Here is a 17,791-nt window from a genome sequence, read left to right as displayed (position 1 = left end):
TGGGGGAACAAGTGAAGTTTGTTAGCACTAAAGCCTTTTTTGTCACCTGTCAGCTTTACTACATGACAAGGGATAAGGCTTAAATGAAACATCAAGACTGATCCTACATCAAAATAAGGAATGAACTCTTGCTTAAAACTGTGCTCATATGAATGCAACCATTGAATGGTAAGTGGATCTTTGAAACTGAATGCTTTCAAATAAGATTTCAGCCATTTAAAAATACATACACATGCACACAAGTCTTTCTGAGAATTTGACACTTCTTATTCATACTGTGTCATTGGTGACAACTGGATGACCAACCAAGCGATCCAAGCACAACCATCCAAATCAGCAAACCCATAAATAGCCATGCCAAACAGTGCACAGAGGACTTGGAAGTACTCTTATCTGCAGACATGCCTACTAGTTTAAAAACAAACAAACAAAAAAGACATCAGCTTCCTGCTATTGAGCAGAAAAATTAAAAGAATTCTACATGAAGCAGTGAAAATTCATTGCAAATATTTGAGTGAAACTTTGCAACAACTTTTTGGCCATGGATGCTGATTACTCAATGCTTTGACTTCCATTGGAAGTTTCTTGTTGCACTTGACTTGTTTATGTAATTATTGCAACACATTTTTATTTTTTGGTTACATATCCCAGTCCTTTTCTCTAAGTGTATAGCATGGCAGTGAAGCAATAGATGTGGTGGCTTGTAATAAGCTTTTACAATGAGTCAAATATAAGTGTTTTGATCAAAGGCAAACTGAAGAGAAGCCATTGTTCCCATAATTTCCAGTATAGGTGTCATGGTTTAACCCCAGCCTGCAGTCAGGACCATGCAGCTGCTCGTTCACTTCCCCCACAGCAGGATGAGGGAGAAAATCAGAAGAGTAAAAGTGACAAAACTTGTAGGTTGAGATGAAGACAGTTTAATTAGTAAAGCAAAAGCCACACACACAAGCAAAGCAAAACAAGGAATCCATTAACTGCTTCCCATTGGCAGGCAGATGTTCAGCCATCTATAGGAAAGGAGGGCTCCATCACACATAGTGGTTCCTCACGAAAACAAAATGTCATCACTTCAAACATCTCCCCCCTTCCTTCTTCTTCCCCCAGCTTTATGTGCTAAGCATGATGCCATATGGTATGGAATAGCCCTTTGATCAGTTGCGGTCAGCTGTCCTGGCCATGTCTCCTTACAACTTTTTGTGCCCTCCCAGCCCACACACTGGCAGGGCGGTGTGGGGAGCAGAAAAGGCCTTGACTGCCTAGTAACAACCAAAACCACCAGTGTGCTATCACGTTATTCCCATCCAGTCAACTCTATCCCAGCTGAAACCACAACAATAGGGCTTAATGCCTTTGCATGAGTTCTTAATCTCTGGCCAAAAAGACAAAGAGGAAATAGGTGATCAACTGTGCCTGGTTGTTAGCATCGTAGAAAACAGCCTATTATATCTGTAGTGACTCTGCAAAGTTTACTACTGTTATCCCAAATGACAACAGTAGTGTCATTATTGCCATATGTGCTCTATGATTCTTGGGTCATGTGCTGTCATTGCCACAGTGCTGTGTGAAAGTGAATTGGTTTAGGACCGTACAGCCAGGAAACACGCAGAGGATGGAGGAGGCAACAAGAGCAGAAAAGCTATGTTGCATTTCAGGCAAAAATGCTCAGGATGAGAAAAAGCCATGCATACACACACAAAACACCCAAAAAACAGAGAGACTAGAAAGAACAGAGGCAGGTGAAAGTTGGATGAATTGAAAGGATCCATAAAATTATGAGACACTGTGCCATTGTTAAAATTTCCATTCTCATCTCAGCTTTTCCCCTGTTGCACTAGACTGGTTAATACCTGACAACGTGATTAGGCTTTTGGTCTTTTGATTTCACAGAGGAAAATGCAAAGTTATCTCAGTGCTTATTTCCCACCTCTCTCACTTCATATCTGTAAAAGTTTAGGATTTTTTTTTCTTCCCTTCACAATATTCTTTCTCATTCCTTTCTCCATGAACAATATTTTGCATACTGCAATTCCATACCCCTGCATATTGCATATTGCAGCCTGCAATAACATACATTTGCATGATCTTTTGTAGAAAGACATCTGTCTTGTGATGACCTGCTGCCAGTGCAAGTGTCAGTGTTTGTCAAGATATCTCTTTTGTAACAATATGAAGGAATTATTACTGAAATCAGATTAAAAACAAGAATATGTTAGATACTAGTGCTTTTCTATTCCTTATAAATTTTATCCATCTTTGTTGTGAGATTTTGTTTCACAAGTATATGATTCTGTTAATAAAACTTATTTTATCTTCAAGTTAGAAAAAGAGATAAAGAAGAGAGACATTAACTGTAAAGAGAATTCCTCTCTTTTTCAAAAACATTATTTGTATATCCAATCCCCAGCAATTTGTCAGTGTGCCACATTCCACTTTCATGTCTTTATAGGATTATTACTAAACAGGTTTTATTGAAATTTTTGATACCTCATAAAGAAAGGCAAGTGAAGCCTGAGGGACAAAGCATTTGATTTATGTATGTTTTTCTTTTGTGTAATAGTAAACAAACAAAAAAGCAAGTGAAGTTCTCCACCAGATGTATAAAAGTAAACCCATAGGACAAAATTTCAAAGGAGAACAGCATTAACGGCAATTTTAAAATAACCAAACAACCAAAGGAATCTCTGTTGCAGTATTACTTTAACTAGAATAGTAGTGAAGAATTTGCTAGAAGGAAAAAAACCCCAACTTCTTTTCACAGTGAAATGATGACAAGGCCTGCAGAGCATGCTAAAAAGAGCAAACTAAACATGGTAATTAGACTTTTTGCTTGTCAGTGCAGCTTCTGAAGACTTAAGCACGTTGAGCTAAAATATTGAACTAAAAGAGAAATTGCGTGCAAAAGCTATGATGGCTGAATGTTACTGATACGTGGTCTGCATTTAAGTTTTTGTGTTGTTTTTTTTTCCTTCTTGTTACTTCAGTCCAAACTGTTTATCCCTGCATCCCACTGCCATTGCCAGTATTTTGGGACAATCTGGCTTCGTAAAGAGGTGGCGGTGTGGCTAGGTCTCAGAGAGTGGCACACATAGGCACCGTTCCATCTGTTCAGGACTGCTGCATGGAAATAATATAATGTCACTGCTGCTTCAAACTGAGTTTCACTAGTGGCAATAGCAAACAGCTCATTGCGTAATAACGTTATGTAAAGTATGAACTCCCATACCTTCAAGCAAGAGGACTGTATTTTACTGCCATAAGGCTAGTCATCTGAAATACCGCGCAACTTTGTATTCTACTGGAATTATTTCCCATGGCGCAGAAGTCTTTCATACAAGTTTATACCACTGAGAAGTTTTTTTTTTTGCTGCTTTGCTTTCTTGGCAATCCAGAGGAACTAGTCAGAAAGATGACACTAAGTTTCTCAGTTTTGTTGTCAGTTTAATGATCAAATTAAGGAGCAATTATAATTTACAATGACATATCTAAACTGGATCTTGAAAGCCCGTTTATTCTGAGAGTCATTTCCCACTTTCTTGGCCATGGTGATTATCGGGCTCCACGGAGGCAGCTGACCTCTAGCTGGAAAGTGAATCTTAAGGTGTTTTGTGCCAGCATTGATATACGCACTGGATGACACACAGGTGCCCTGTGTATAGTGCCCCTCAACTGCTAGGAATAAATTCTGGTAAAAGTCATTTGTATCACAAATTACAAGGACACTGGAAATGTCTCTTCAACTTGCCAGGCTCCTTCCTGCCAAGAAGGTTTCTTATGTCAAGGGCTTATTCTCCACTCTGGCACATCACTGTGAGGCTGGTGTTTCCACAGAGCTATCACAGCATGACTCCTACAGCTCGGAAAGCTTAGGCCCAAGGGCTGCAGCTGTAGAGGGGTACTGGCACTCCTGCTGTAAATTTTCAGAGAATTTAGGTCATCAATGTAAGTTTTAAGTAAGTTTCTTCCTCTACTGTCCTTAATATTCTTGCTCCCTTGGATCTATTAATAATTGAGCTTTTGTCCAGTTGAGGCAACCTTTCTCTCAGTGCTGCTCTGGGACATCCCACAGAATCAGCAACTTTTTACCATTTCACCATCAGCAACCATTTCTGCTGCCTTCATTGGAAGTCCCTCAACAGGTGCAGCCCTACGGCAGCAGCAGGCCCTCCGCTTGTCCTTCATGTCAAGCTCGCTCAGGTCCCACAGCCGTCCTTGTTGCTTTGGATAGCAGACAACGAGTGGAATCAAGGTTATGTAGGAACAAATTGGCCCTACTTTTCCTTTCATGAGGGATTTTTTCCTTCATACATATGTCTCTCTTCAGACTCTTCACCTTACCACTTCACTTCTTTTTTTTTTCTACTCCCTTTTGTAATTGTAGTGCCCCACAGTGCTTTTCTTTCTCCATATATTTTTGTTTCACGTCTGTGTGTCACTTCGTCTAATTCCCCTAGGTCACATCGACCTATGAAAACCGCTCCTGTTTCCTCTCCAGCTCTCAAGCAGCAGAAGTTTCTACCAGAGAGATCTAAAGTACTTCCCCCCTTGACTTTAAATTGGTTTTGTATGTCTTGTTTTCAGCGAAGAACTTGGAGAAGCAGATGGAAATAAGTAGCGCTAACATTAAGAGACTTTAATATTGTGAAGCTGGTCATTGAAATCCTGAGATTAGTTCTCAAACTACAGATTGGAAATCAGTATTTTGCTTTTTAGAAAGTGAAAGGGAAGTATGAATAAATGTAACAATACATTAAAGCATAGTTAAGTATAAACTAAAGCCCCCAATTATAGCAGAGTGAATTGTTTTTCTATCTCTTCACATCAGTCACACTTAAGAAATTCATGAATTCTGCAACAGTCTTCTCATTTAAAATAGAAGGAATATATCCTATTCTGAGACACCATTTTTAAGGAGAGAGATTACATGTGAGCTGCTGTAGATCTTTTAAGAAAAAAAAAAAAAAAGAATTTTAAAAGAATGACTTTCAGAGTGAACCAAATCTGAAAAATTAAATAGAAAGCATTTATACAAGATCAAGGCATGTGGTCATATCCCCACTTGCTTTTCCTGGGGATAACAGTAACACGCTATTCAGGTCTGTTTCTACAAATTTGCAACTGCTGCTTCTGATTTGTTCTGCCTTGATGTAATCAATCTGAATTCATGCTGTCACCCTGTGCTGCCACAGAAATGACTCATGTGGGAAACAGAGCAAAATGCAATGGATCCTGCCCTAGTACAAATGGGTGTGACGCTGCGTCTTTACTACAAGGTCAGTTAAGAGCAGATTGCCTATGACCATCTTCTTGCTTATAAATTTCATTGATTTTGTTGTTAGCTAATATCCTGAAAAAAAATACAGAAAGAATGTAACAGACTGATTGATATTAATGTATTCTATATTTGAAAGTTTTACCTATTAAGAAAGTCATTGCCTGAAATTGTGAGTGTTGCCTGAATGTGAATATTTGCAGTGCTGACATTCCAGACTAGTTTACTGTATTACTGCATTTTCAGATGATGGTTTATGCATGTCCTTATTCAAGAATACACTAAACATCACTGTCCTGACTTCCTTTATATTTGGTGTCATGTACGTTTACACTCAAGGATGCTGGTCTGTGATGGCATCTGTCCCTTAAAACCTCCCTTATAAACACCTCACTCAAAAAGCAGAGGTGGAGAGGCATTACAATTGACATTATGGGATTCGCGTGGATTCAGTTGCACTAGTGTGAAACTGCGTGATTATGCATAAAAGTTAGGTACTTTTTCTGCCTTGTATGCAGAAGGTCAAGAGGGCGCAAGGACCACTGAGGCCATGATTTATAAACAGTTACGTTTCATCTTTGTGGATTATTTATTTTACTTCCTTTAAATTTAAAAAAAAAAGTGTAGTGTGTGCTTCCCCCTTCCCCATTCATTTAGTCACTTGCAGTGAAGCCAAGCACTAAGATAGGTCTTGCCTGAAAATTGAGCAATTAGATAATTAAAATGCAATGGAGGATTATCCAGGACTGTGTATTGGTTTTGCTTAAATTTTCTTTCAGTTGTGCTGTTCACTTTGATGAATAGTCTTGTATCTAGCCAGGAATTTTACTTGACCATCACTGAGACAAAGTCTCCAGAAGCATCTTCCAGCCACTTTTGCAAGTTTGACTAAATGAAAATGTCGGTCACTGTAGTGGCACTGTCAGAAAAAAAATCACTCCTGAGACACTCCAGTAGATAGGAACTTCATTAATTAGCAATGGGAAATGGGAGTAAGAACAATTTTCTTTTCACAGGGAAGGCACTAGGATTTTGTTTTTTACTTGGATATTAAAGCAATAAAGCCTTGATATGTTAATTTGTTGGATCTAAATGTGCTTAGACTCTGTGATGAAGCTGTTTTGACATTGGATGATGGGGATGTTTTGATAGTGCATTTCTGAGGTTGGGCTGTTTTGACACAAAAGGTTTTGACAAGATATTTGTAAGGTCACTGTGACCTACTGCTGCTGTTAATGTGGAAGTGATGGAAATGTAAATGTACTGGTGTCTAATCAATGGAATAAAGTACTGTGGGATATATGTAAATTAAGATGTAAATTAGCTAGTTTGGGATATAAATTAGCTTGTTTGAAAAATGGTTCATGGGAGCTTTCTTGGCCATCTTGCTTTTGCGGTCCTGGGGGGAGACAAGTGTTTAACTATGAAAACTTTATGAGACCTTATAGTGGCCTTCCAGTACCTAAAGGGGGCCTACAGGAGAGATGGGGAGGGACTCTTTATCAGGGAGTGTAATGATAGGACGAGGGGTAATGGTTTTAAACTGAAAGAGGGGAGATTTAGATTAGATATTAGGAATAAATTCTTTGCTCTGAGGGTGGTAAGACACTATCAAACAGGTTGCCCAAAGAAGCTGTGGATGCCCCATCCCTGGCAGTGTTCAAGGCCAGGCTGGATGGGGCTTTGAGCAACCTGGTCTAGTGGGAGGTGTCCGAGCCCATGGCAGGGGGTTGGAACTAGATGACCTTTAAGACCCAAACCATTCTATGATTCTATGATTGTATGACAACAGTGTTTGGCATTACAGAAGGGCATCTTTCCACTAAGACAGGAAAAAATACATATTTTGATTTCTGGTTAAGCAGGCTTGTGACTTTCTGCAATAAACTTACAATTTCGGATTTAGCAAAAGACGTCACCTTTAACTGGGCCCTGTGTACTCTCAGCCTAATCTTCGGGTCAGCCCCCAAAGGGAGAACTGCTGGCTTAGTGGTTGGTGTAGGATCTGCACCACAAAATTCATTTTCCCTCTTACAGAAAAGAGGCTGCTGTCATTTCAGCTTCTGTGATAAGGCCTGGCAGCCTGGCAGAACCAGCACTGCAAACTGCAGGGCTGGCAAAGCGGAGGGAGGCGGTGAGGCAACACCCAGTGAAATGCTGCTGCTGCCCTGGGCTCTGGGGTGCTTGCGGCTGTCTTTTTTTACCATTTTGTGCCAGGCCAGACAGCTATTGAAGAATTAACAGGGGGCCGCTACACAAATAGAGCAGCCTGTTGGTGTGTTATGCAATTTAATGGCCTCACAGGAGATCGATCAATATCACAGTGGGAAAGGTAAGGAATCCAAGGAGATTAGTCACAGAAGGTGAAGAGTGAGGAGAGAGAAGAGGCTAGAATAGGAAGGAAGAAAGTTTCCTCCTTTCCTTCAGAATTAATATTCTTTCTGTTTTTTTCTTTCAGATTTGGTCTGTGTGCCTGTATATATTTGGGGTTTGCAGGAAGGCTTTTCCCAGGTCCTCTTTTTATTTTTATTTTTGTAATTGTGTGTCTGTTTTGTTTCTCTAAAACCTGCCAGAGCTTGATGTCAGTGAGTTGCTGCCTGAAGAGCTTGTACTGGCCTCTATTTCCAGTCCTGTACAATCTCAGTTTAATCACTATGGCAGTCAGCTAAGAAGTGCCGATAGGTGGAAAACATCACTATAACATGATGCGGTTGATTTTACTTCAGCATGGCCTCAAGACAAGCCATACTGGCACACAGAACGTGTGTAGTGACTCCTCTTTCCCTGTACTAATTCACACGCTTGCAGATATGAATTTGTCCTTTCTGAAAACAATTTTAGAAAATGTACAATAAGCCACCGTTATTCTTTGCACGGTAAAAGCAAATATTAAACAGATTGCAAACAAGGCAGCCTGACAGAGAAACTTAAGACATCCCATTAAGTAAATGCACCGTTCCTTGCTCCCTTCAGTACCCTTTTACTCATCTTATCACTTACATCAATCTTCAATCACTCTAATCATCTCTTTCCAGCCTCTGCAGCCTGCGAAGAGCATAAAAAGCCCTGCACTGGCTTTGTGGTTTCATTTCTCTTCTCTTTGCTCCCAGCAACACAAGTAAGTGATTTCACAACCATTGGGAAGGGGAAGCAGAGGGAAAAAAGATTTAACCTACCTCATCTAATCAGAAGCTCCTAACAGATGGAGGGAAACTGCTCCCTGTGCCCAAGAGGGAACTGAGCCAGGGCTCTTCCCTCACCACCAACTGCTTCCAGCTAAACATCTGAATTTCCTCTCTTCTGGAAGCTTACAAAAGCTCTAATCCAAGAAACGTCACCTTGTTCTTTCCTCTTCCCTCCCTCATGCCATTCCCTTCTCCCAGAGCACGTGGCAGAGTGCCCTCACAGCCCGATGAGTTTCAACATTGTGACAATATCTAAGTCACTGCTTTCCACCCACTGTCAAATCGACGTTAAAAAAAAAAAAGAAGAAAACCAGTGGAAAAGCGCTCCCTTTCTAACATGTCCTCTCAAGTTTGTTTTTTCCAAAAAGGTGCAGAGCACAACTGTGCAAGAAACAGTTTTTTTGCTGATATATCAGGAGGGTAAAGGGTATTAACCAGGGCAGAAAGAAGGATAAACACAGTTACAAATAGCCAAGCCAAGGAATTTATCTGTGATTTGAGAGACCTAAAATTCAAGTCTCTTTCTGGCAAAGTGTAGCATCTTTTAGGTAACCTCTTGCATTTTTGTGGGCTTGCCTTTTCTGTTTGGAAGAGAAATTTCATCCTGCACCTGACAAACCTCCAAACTGAAGATGATACCTTGGTCCCTGTCAGAGCACCAACATTATTTGCCAAAATTAAATCGCCCACATACAACAATTACTCATTTCCAGCTATTTGCCATGTCTGGACTAAGTAACAGGCATACGTGATAGCATATCTCAAAGTCCAGCTCCTGCCCTGTCATCCAGATGGGGGAACACAGCCAGTACTCCTTGGCTCCCTTCCTACAAAGTATTGCTGTGTAGAGGATGGGCTGTTGGATTACCTAAATACGGGGCTATGACTAGCCAGACCCAAGGGCTAGCAAGACTACAGTGTTCCCCAGGTTAGACATAGCTTTACAAGCCACAGTAAGGAAAATTTTGTAGACAATGAAAGTGAATATCGTTAGTATTCAACCTCAGGGTGGCCAGTGAGTTGTTAGCTCATGTGGACCTTAAACAGGAAAACCTGGTGCTGACCAGATAGGATCTCTGGGCATTTGTTGCAAAAGATCCGCTCAGTGCAATCCACCCGCAGAAGTTCAGTAAAATGACCCTTTGCAAAAATTCATGTTCAATTGTCTTCATCAGACAGATGGTCAATATTCTGTATTTCATGTCCCTTAAAGAAAGGAAAACCCCCCTTTACAGGAATCAATTTGAATACAAGTTATATAAGTGGTCAGCTGGGCACTAAGGGCTTTCTGAGAAAGGGACAAGAAGCAATGGCTGTGACAGCATTGAAGTTCATCAATTTTTAGTTTTGTAATTGTTTGAGTGTCACCCAGATAATATTTTTGATAGTCACCATGATGCTCCTGCTGAAACTCTATACCATAGACTCCTGATGGGTTTGCCAACACCCAATTTTGAGATTCAAACACAAAATTCATCTAAGTTTGCACTTAATATTTTCTTCAGAGACCTAATGTGCATGCAACCACACACATGCACATGCACATCTCTCACATATACAAAAATGGAATCTAATAGCAAAAGCCAAACAAGTTAATTCTCCTATAGTTTTAGAAGAAGGGACAAGAACAGTACTATAATTTCTGGTTTAATACCTACTGATATTACTATGATAAAAATTATTCTATAGCTTCTATTCCAACATTCACTGGCAAGTAATTCCTTTACTTCTGTATATAGCCAGTGTATTTGTCATATGCATTACAGTGAATAAGATACTACTTTTGTTTCATAAGGACTTCAATATGTCTAGTAACACAAATACCTAGGCTGGTATTACAATTGCACTTTGACAACTTCTGCAGAAAAATAGATGCACAATTGTAGCTGATTTATTTTTCCTGCAGAAAATACCCTGGCAAGAAACCTGTTTTGTCAGTGTAATGAGATGTGACTTTCAAAAGTAGTAAATGGGCACAAATTGAAATATAAAAAATTGTTTTTAAACAAAAGAAAAAAAAAACACACCTTTTTTTACTGTGAGAGTGATTAAACAGTGGCACAGGTTGCCCAGAGAGGCTGTTAAATCTCCATCCTTGGACATATTCAAACCCCGACTGGGCATGGCCCTGAGCAACCCTCTGTAGGTGACACTGCTTTGAGCAGAGGGGTTGGACTAGACGATTTCCGGAGATGCCTTCCAGACTCAGCTACTCTGTGATTCTAAATAGTCACATTTTCTGTACAGTCACAAAGGGTTTGTTTCTTTTTAGATAGTTCCATGAATTCCTCCCGTTGTCAGATTCAATAGCATCAGTCATCTCTCTGTTTTTGCAATAGCTGAAGTTTATCAGAAATAAGAGGGACAATTCAGAGGCGATTTTTACCTTTCCAGGAGGGAGGGCTGAAACAAAGGTGAGCTTTAAAGCTATTGTAAATTATGGATGCTGAGTTAGAGATAAACTTATTTTAGCAGGAATTATTTACAGTCTTTCATTTTAATAGTTCCTCTTCTTAATGTTTAAAGACTCTCCATCCTTTGAGTACAAAAATCTTTCAGATAAATTAGAAATAGGGGGAATTAATGCACTAAGTGATTGAGACAAAATAGCCAAAATGAAGACTTGTTATATTACTGAAACTGCATCATAATCTGGTATTCTACAAAGGGATGAGACTAAAAAGAGAGGGATAAAATGGGCTTGAACCAACTGTATAACTCATGTGTCAAACATGTTCATTAAACCAGTGAAAGAGAATATGAAAAACTGTGAAGGTTAATTACTAATGAAAAATAAACACAAAAAAGGGGGGGGGGGGGGAAGAAAGGAGAACTGTGGAGTTAGTAATGATTGAATACAGCATGCTTAGGGGACTATTGCCACACATCTGCTTCGTGACAAGTACAGTAAAATTAGCTATGGATCATCAAAGAGATTCCTAGCACTTAACAAAATGAGACTGAAAGTGGTTTTTTTCCCCAGGTTCAGACATCTGGGAAAACATTAATCAAACATACAGATTCAGTGGGAGGAAAAATTTGGAAAACAGCAATGTTGAAAGAGACTGAGTGGATAATATTGGCAGAAAATTAGATGCGAATCTGCAATGCAGTATCAGAGCAAAAGAGCCATTTTTGAATTTTAGTTTCTTTTTATTTTTTCAGTCTGCAGTCGAAGAACCATAATACCTTTATGTGGGAAGGAACAATAATCCCATTCTGTTTGAGAACGGTGAAATGGAAAATCTTGGTCGATCCCATAAGATGCTTCATGTTTCCTACTGAATGCTCTTGGGTCCCTCTGGTGCAGAAAGGAGCTGGTCACTAGAAGACAGTGTACAGGGCTGGACAACCTCTTACCGTAGTGTTGCAGAGCAGTTGGAAGGGAATTCAAAGAAATGCAACGCTAGTGATTGCTGAGGGGACTGGCTTACGAGAAAAGATTAAAACTTCTCTGATTACATCTGTGCCCAGTGGGATGTGGTAAGGATCTTCCTAACAAGTAGACAGAAAAAAGGAATTTTGTGAGATTGGCCACTGCATAAAAGCTGATTCCTCATTTGGGGAAGCGAGTTGTCTCTCCTTTCTCTAGCGTGTAGAGGCAATCTCTTGGGTAGATTTTGGCTTCCATCTAATTTGTTTCTAGCTTATCTCGAACACTTCTTCTTAACCTAATTTAAATTGTCAGGTTTAAGAGTCTTGCACTTTTTTTTTTTAATCTATATATTCTATTTATTATTATTTCTAGTGAGTAGGTGATATCAAAAAATAAACAATTGTTTGGACAATAGGGGGAGAATAGTCACCGTGCAAACAGGTATAAGGAAGAGCAAGGGAATGACACTCTGAAATGGCCAATTGTCCTCTAATGTCAGCAGAAATAGCTTCTTCCAGATCTGCCTACGTGACCTGTTAGTTTGCACAAAAGCATGACCCCTTTAGCAGTTGCATATGCAGTACTGCACTATATCCGTCTCAGTGAGTTTGCTTCCTCCTCCCTACCCACTCTGTTCTATTTTTTGTGTGTGTAGGCGATAAGCATTATGATTTTTTTTTTCTTTTGGTGTGCTGTGAGCCTTACCTCTCTGCAACTGCAGTTCTGGAACCAAATTCATACATACCCATTCCTAGATCTGTCCCTTTTGACCGTCTGGTACCTTTTCAAACTGCTTTGAATAAAAAGTGTCCAGTGTTACACTGCTGGTCTTTACCAATACGTATAAGGTTTGGGTGAGGGGATGGATTCAACACCTTGCCGTCTGCTGGCCTTGGCTCTGTAAGTCACAGTTCAGAGTCAGACCAGCTTCTGTAACACTTTTGGCCTTCTACATTATTATGGCAACTTTATCAATATCACTGCAGCGTGATTAGCAAGAGCACAAGATGCACTGCTTGCCCATCAGCTGTACCTATTCTCTTCAGTGAAACAGATAGTGCTGTTCCCACCACCTTGACCACATTAACAGAGATGACAGAACTTTTATCCTCCTAACTCTCTCCTGCCTTTTTCTAAATAATAAAAATTACGAACTATCGCCTAAGGTACTGGAGGGTGAGAGAAGGTTTCGGAAACCGAGGGCAGAAGGTACTGTGCCACCAGCTGCTGGGCAGTACCTGCTCTTCTCACATAATTGCATGAGCAGAGCAGAGAAATGAAGAGAAACTCCCTCCCCAAAATCCATTTGCCCTGGACACTTAATCAGAGAAGACTTTTGTGTTTTATATGGGGGATAAACAGGGACAGTTCAAAATTCAGGGTTTAGGGGGTATATGACTTCACCCTTTTTTTGTGTGTAGCATTTTCCTCTCTATTTCATGAACATTTAGCACATTATTTCTAAAGGAGTTCACAGACTATTTTGTGAATGTGCAGGGCTACTGAACAAAGACCTTTTGAAGTGGGGAAACACTGTTTTTGTTGTGTGTGTGGTGTGGCTACGTTCCCACTGTTACTGCCTTTTATTTTAAACTTAATCTATTGAACCATGAAGAAATCTCAAGTATGAGAAACGTACTTTTCTTTTATGTAGCTAGTATTATGAGCCTCATAAAAACATATCTCAGATGAATAAAGCAAATCTTTATTTTTGCAAAATACAAGTAAGAAGATATAACTATTTAACTACTGCTTCAAGAAACTGTGCAAAATTACACATGTTGCAAACAACATGTTGTTTCATATCCATGGGTAGAAATGAAGCTAGGTTTCCCACAGACCTGTGCCCTACATCCTTTCACGCCGCAGCCCCCACATCTGCAATAAACCCATACCACCTCCTACAGTTACCCCTCCCACACACACCACCTCACAGCAATATCCCTCCATCTTCCCAAGATCCCTCACATACCATACTCTTACTTCCCCTCTGTGTCCCAAATATTCCTGACTGTAATGAGCCCTCTCCTCTACGTACTTGTGGTATGCAAGAAGAACCGTACGCCATCAGCGATTCGGAGCTCTGCGTGAGGAACCTGCCGGGCCAGCCGTGGCCCTCGGCTGCTGGGAGAGGCAAGCAGAAAGGCAGTAGCCTGAGCCATCCCTTCCTGTCCCTCAGCATGTTTCTGTCTTCTGTATTTTCCCAAAGTTTCTTGGAGCACCATATATTTGAAACCTGACGCTCTTTGTCAAATGTGGCTGAAATGCTCCTGTCAGTTCAAAAGGTATTGAGAGGGAAGGAGGACAGACAGACAGACAGGTACATGGAAAGCTTTCTTGTAGAAGCCTCATTTCTGAAGAAAACCAGCCAAGTTGAAGGTAAGAAAGAAATAGCGAGGCCCAAAAGGGTGCAGCAGTTTGAAATTAGTAGTTCACAAAAAGACACAAGGAAAAACTTTCAGCCTTTAAGCCTCATATTGACATAAATCTTTTCCTGATGCTTCCCACCTTGGATTTTCTGAACCATAAAGTGCACGTCACACTTCTTGAGGACGGGCACAAAGCACACTGATGCAGAAACAGTGTTTTGAAACAGCTGTCCAGAACATCAGGGGTTAACGATGTCCACAGCCTCCCGCCTCACCGCTCACAAAGTCTATGCATTTCTTATGCAGAGCTGATTTACAGCTGCACCGCTAAGTTTTATCCTGGGAAAAAGCCTCAAAAATATGTTTCTGCTACAGAAATTCTCCCCTTTGCAATTGGGGAAGAAAATGCCTATAAAACATGCTACAGAGCCCTATGACACAGCACTTCGAAATGTACTTCATTCCATACCCTGAAAGCTGGAACTTCAAAACCCATTGATTAAAATGAGAGCATTACTGCACGCTGTTAATTAGGATGGTACTTAACATTATTCTTAGTTTGCACTGTGCACAGTAAGTACGCTTCTATTAATAGGGTTTTGGAGGGGATATAGGAGGGTTTTTTGTTTGGTTGGGGGGTTTTTTGCATCAAAAGGCAGGAGCTGGCAGTCACCATTTTGATACTGGTATGGGAAGAGGAGCTTTCCTGCTGGGAGGAGCCAAAGAAGGGTGGAAGGAAAAATGTGCGTGTTGGATGGCAGAAGTGAAAGGGAGAACAGTTAGGAATGGATAGCTGAGATGCAGTGAACTGCTACATTCTCACAACTTTTTTTTTAATCAGTATTTCTGGGCTTTAACACGGAAGATAGTTACCGTTCTGAACATTTAGGGGAAGAGGTTATCAACACACAGGAAGAAAAACAGGCACTGCACAAATACATACAAATACCTATTTGATAGTCAGATTGGGAGCAGGAAATTTTAAACATACACAACAAACTGTAAGTCTGAGTAGTTTTTTTCTCTGCCACAGTCACTGCATTCAGCATATGAGGAAAGGTTAAAAATTCAAACAGCTGCAAGTATCCAGCAGGTATGTGGAAAAAACAGCTCCTGGAGGTGTATCAAAATGTATAACACTGGTTACATCTAATGGAAGCAAAAGAAAAGGTAAAAGTCAGAAAAGTCAAGGAAAATTGCAAGCCCAGATCACTTTCTTGGTACTAACAATCTGCCTATGCAAAGTGCTGACAGTGTTTACACCAAGGACGTAAAAAGGTTCATGCTGGCCCCTCATTTCAACCCAGAACCGCAGAAAACCCCAGCTCTGACCCATCGGCAAACCAGCCACCCGAAGAGTTGCCTGTTGCCACATTTCGTCGCGCAGCAGCCCGAACCTTCACTTTTCCCCTTCTAGGATGCCTGTCCCACCCTAGACAGGCGATGCTCTTATGCCCGAGCGCGGCTATACTAATCAGGGAGCATCGCCAGTTGCGACCTCCGGGTTGTGTCTGCCACCAGCAAAGGGCTTGCCCCCACTGCACGCCAGCCTTCAAGTGGGCAGCAACACCTGACGGTGAGAGGCAAGGGCAGGAGCAGGCAGGCAGGGCTGTCCCCTGCAAGAGCGCTTGGCAGCCCTCCAGGAGCGCCTGTGGCCCAGCTGCACCCAATGAATATTAGCACGCCGTCAGTTAATGCACTCTGAATCTACTAGGTTTTCAAAAGGAGCACAGAATATATTTTGTCTCAGCAGTTAATGCATGATAAGGCTTGTGCTGTGTGAATGCAGGTCATCCGAACGTGCGGAAAGCGAGCTCCGAGTGAATGTGAAGAGAGCCCCAGTTCCCCCATGTAAACAAGTTCTTAATCTTCCTAGGCTTTACCTGAGAAAGGAATTAGGATGCTGATCCTCAATTTTGTCAGTCTCCTCTCCATCATCTGTGGGTGTTTATTGAAGCGCTGGGCTGGTTACATAATTTTTCACATTATTCTCACAGGCTGTCCAATGTGTGAAGTCGGTCTTTAATTGAAGTTTCTATTTGCATGCTTCACAACCCTTAAAATATTCTTCTTGGAATGTCAGATGGGGTTAATTGAGGACTCACTTGATGATGGTATTATTGTAATTTGAACTCAGAGAAACCCAATATTAATCCGTGAGGATTCTATAAGATTTGTTTTTCCTCTTTAGGCTTTATCTTTGCATTGAGAATTAGTTTGTCGTTTAAATTCAAACTGATTTTCAATGTATTGAAATTCATAACATTCTAATGAATTATAGAAAGTATGTTTTCCTAGAAATAGGATGATGGCTTTGTATTTAAATATTATTCTTTGGATTCTACAACATGCGAGACTGCATTATACCCTTTTGTTGGCTGACTTGATTTGGGGAAGTTTTACTTCCTCTTGGCTATATGCAGGAAATTATTTCTCAGGTTTGTCTGAGATCAGGCGTAGTTACTGTTCTAGGCTGTCATCTCATTGTAACTGGTTTGCGTATTTACCTTTGGAAGACTGACTGTAAGAGTAGCTTTTTACCTACCAATAATGTTGTTTAAGAATTTCCTCCTTTCTGGTTTCCCCTCCATTTTTCAGCAGACAGGTCAGCTCCATGAGGAAAAGCATTTGTCCCTGTTTAAAGTTCAGAATTGCACTGTAATAACCTAAGTGAAAGGCATCTTTGTTAAAGGATTGAAGTATCCATTCAGATCTTTGTGAAGATCTGTAAATGCAAACTTTATCACTCGAAAGTTATGGAAACATTTATTTTCCCTAAGCATATCTTGGCATCCATCACACTGTCATGGTAAGCTCATGCCCTGCTGAAGCACTAGGTTTTACTTTGTCTTGGCAGTATTTTCCATGTTTACATTGGATACGTTTATATGAATTCTGTAACACGGATATCCAGTGGCATAGTAATAAAATTAAATTCCTTAGCCGTTATCAAAGATTTTTCAAACTAAAAAATATAATGGCTTCAAAGAATATTTTTAACAGCTTTTAGTCCGAAGTTTGGTGAGATGTATTTAAAGCCTGATACAACGAATAGTTTAACAAATGCTTTAAAAAAACCCCAAACACAACACTAAGTTAATATCTAGATATTCCCTGCAGAGTCTAAAATTTTCACAATATAATCCTCCATCAATTTATTTATTTTATAAAGGAAACAATGTTTAGTTCCTAGCAGATCATACTCTGCTCCCATAGAACTGAAAGGGAGTTTGAATACGACTGTGATATTCTTGCACCGAATCATTAGACAGTTTTTTATTTCAGGCAAAACTCTACATAGATTTATTTCAAGTTTTGTGTCTGATCCTTCAGAAACAAAAAGAGGCAAATCTTTACCTCCATATGGAGTAAATGGCTATATTCTAAGGGTCATCTGCAGGGAACTTTGAAAATGCGAATTTCATGCTCGTGTTCATATCAGTTCATGAACCGATGTTCATGTTCATATCCATTTTATACGGTATGACTTTGCTTTGCTCTGTGGACTGTTCAACAAAGTATCTTTCTTTTTTTTTTAACTTAATATTCTGGCCTCTCAGTTTTACTCCTCTGCACACCTGTATTTTAG

The sequence above is a fragment of the Larus michahellis genome, chromosome 1, assembly GCF_964199755.1.
Source record: "Larus michahellis chromosome 1, bLarMic1.1, whole genome shotgun sequence".
Lineage (NCBI taxonomy): Eukaryota > Metazoa > Chordata > Aves > Charadriiformes > Laridae > Larus > Larus michahellis.
Note: the sequence above shows the minus strand (reverse complement) of the source record.